Raw genomic sequence first — 3,116 nt, 5'->3', positions numbered from 1 at the left:
GGTTTTTTTCATGACAGAATTTTTAACTTTTCTCTTTTGTAGTAAAACATAGTCTTAAATCTGAAAAACAAACTGTGGAATCAGTTCCTTTGAGGAACACACCTCTCTGATACGTCATGAAACTGGAATGTATTTAGTCCCGAGAAGTTACCAGTCTCAGTTAAAGATACACCATTTGGCTCCGGATGTTCCGGCACATATCCTTGCGGCCATCTGTTGTGCTGAATCGTTTGCAAAAGTTTGAAAAGAGTTGGGATTCGGTTTTGGTGGGGTTTTCTTGTTTTGTTTTAAAGTTCAATACTCTAGTTCTGCAGGCTTATGCTTGTGCCTGCAATATATTTCAATTGGATGTGCTTAACATGTGCTAGGATTAGGATGTCAAACTGAAGTACAGAGACATGTCTTGCTAATTAGATGATAATTCTTGGTAGCTTCCAAGATCTAGGCTGGACAATTTACAAACAGCAGCTGTGTGGCAACGTGATGGTGTTGCATGAAAAATCTGTCAAACTAATGGTATGTTTCATTATCTTTTTTATTTATTCTTTTTTTTTTATTCCATAGATGTTTAACACAACAATGTACGCCCATATGCAGCTGAACTATATGTTTTTACATTTTATAATGAACTTTTTAATCCATACCCTGTTTTAGTACTTTCTGTATAAATGGAGTGATAATAAATTGATTTTTATCTCTTCAGAAGTCAAAGTATCTGTTTTTTCTGAAAAGATATCTGACACCATGAACTGTTGTCCACCTAAATATTACACATCTCAAAGAAAAAAAAATAAACAGACAAAACAGACTCTCTACTATGGGAAAAATTCTGACATTAATTTTAAGATTCCTGTCTTTAAGCTGGTTTTAAATGTGTAGCACCAGGTTTTACAATACTAAACGTTGTTTGGGGCCATTTTTTGTTTAACTGCTCTGTAGAGATGATCCCAACTGTAATTTTTAATGGGAAAAATATTAGCAATTAAATACACATTTAAAAATAAATATGATAATTAGTCTATGAATGCTATTCACAAAACAGCAGACATATTTGATAGCCCAAATCCTTATGTGCTTTCCTTCTGAATTTCATAATGGCACTGTTTCAAATCAATGTTAATTTATGTAGTAAACCCTCTGTTCTGTAACTTAATAACATACAAACACATTTGTATCCATGCCATATTAGTTATTACAAGGAGGTGTTAGTTTGGACGTAGTACTTTTTGGACTTCAACAGAAGGATGCTTCTTTTGGTAAGAAGGATTTTAAATAGAGTAAAAAACAGCATTGTACTATTTTGGCTTATTAAAAAAAACCAAAACAAAACAAAGTTTGTATGTAACCTAAATTCTGGTGACAATCATAATAATGGTAGTATGTTGAAAAACTTTTTTAAAAGTTGTTTTGAGATCTGTGAACATGATTTATGGAGAACTTGTGGTTTTGTTTTTTAAATGAGATTCTTGTCCAAATAACAATTCCCTACCCTCAACAGGGGTCCTGTTTCCATTTGGTCTTTAAGTATTTAAAGAATACACAATACTGCAATATTTTTCCATATATAGATCAATTTGGCATGCTAGTACACTTCCCTTGCTCCAGCTGACTTTGTGGCACAGTTGCCAAAAGCCCTTTGGGACTTGGCTGAAGAACTCTCACAGCATAAAAGCAAACTGCTTGTTTTTTTAGCTGTAAAGGAAACTCCTGTTATTTTTAAATTAACCTTGAACAGCACAGCTGCTCTCCCCAGTAGATCTACATTAGACTTGTTGAATCAGCTTTTTTTTATTCCATATAACAGAGGTCCTAATCTGCGATTTAGATTTATCCTCACTTCACTTTGACCCTGGCTGAAGAACAAAAGCTGTGTTTCCGGCAGATGAGGTTTCATGTGATGATCTTGTCACGCTGGTGTAGCAACAGAGTATTGACTGCCTTTCACCTCTTCCTCTGGCTTATGGGAAAAAAAATCCCAACAAACAAACAAGAAAAACAACCCCCCCAAAAAAGGAATATGAATGTAAAATGCTACACTGTGGCTTGCAGCTGTAACTTCTCAAGAAGATGGAGTTAGAAGAATGTAAAATGGATGGGCTCCTCTGTTGAGGAGCTCTCGAGAGAGCTGGGGGCCACTCCCACTAAAAGTCACTGATCTTTATTGCTTTGCTAGGGCCTTATTTTGGATGGTAGTGGGGAGTTCAGTTCGCCTCGGAAAGGGGAGAAGGGTGGGTTTTTAGCCACTATCTCCTTGTGTTGATGCCCAGCAGTGCCAGTGAAGAGCGGGTGCTGACAGGCAGCACTGTCTCCTCCTTGTAAGAGTAGAGTGGAGTACTGTGCTCAGTTCTGGGTTCCTCAGTAGCACAAAGACAAGAAGCAACTGGAGAGGGTCTAGAGAGGGGCCACAAAGATGATTAGGGGCCTGGAACATCTCTCTTAGGAAGAGAGAGTGAGGGAGCTGGGCCTGTTTAGTTTAGAGAAGACAAGATTGAGCAGTGATCTCATTAATGCATATAAATATCTCAAAGGGGGGTGCCAAGAGGATTGTTCCAGACACTTTGTGGTGCTGCCCAGCAACAGGATGAGGAGCAACGGCCATAAACTAAAACGCAAGAAGTTCCACCTCAACAGGAGGAAGAACTCCTTTACCTTGAAGGTGGGAGAGCACCGGAACAGGCTGCCCAGGGAGGACGGGGACTCTCCCTCTCTGGAGATATTAAAAACCCACCTGGAGGCGTTCCTGTGTCACCTGCTCGAGGTGACCCTGCCTTGGCAGGGGGGCTGGACTGGATGATCTCCAGAGGTCCCTTCCACCCCTAACAATTCCGTGACAGCGCTGCAGGTGGGACGCCGACACAAAGCACGCCCTCACGCCTCCCAGGCAGAAGGGCGGCGGAGGCCGCTCGGGGGCGGCACCAGCCACCACCCCCGGCGGGCCGGAGCCAGCCCTGGGCTGGGCTTCCCGAGGCGCTCGGCTGTGCCGGGAGCCGGCCCGCGTGCACGCCGGGATTTGCAGTCCTGCCTCCCTCTCCCAGTCAGGCGGTGGGGCCGCCTCTCTCCTTCCGGGAGCGGCGCGCGCCCGTTGGCGGGGACCGGGAGCGGCGTTTGTTGACTTC

This window comes from Lepidothrix coronata, unplaced genomic scaffold, assembly GCF_001604755.1.
Source record: "Lepidothrix coronata isolate B3197 unplaced genomic scaffold, Lepidothrix_coronata-1.0 Scaffold64, whole genome shotgun sequence".
Lineage (NCBI taxonomy): Eukaryota > Metazoa > Chordata > Aves > Passeriformes > Pipridae > Lepidothrix > Lepidothrix coronata.
This window is presented reverse-complemented; position numbering follows the sequence as displayed.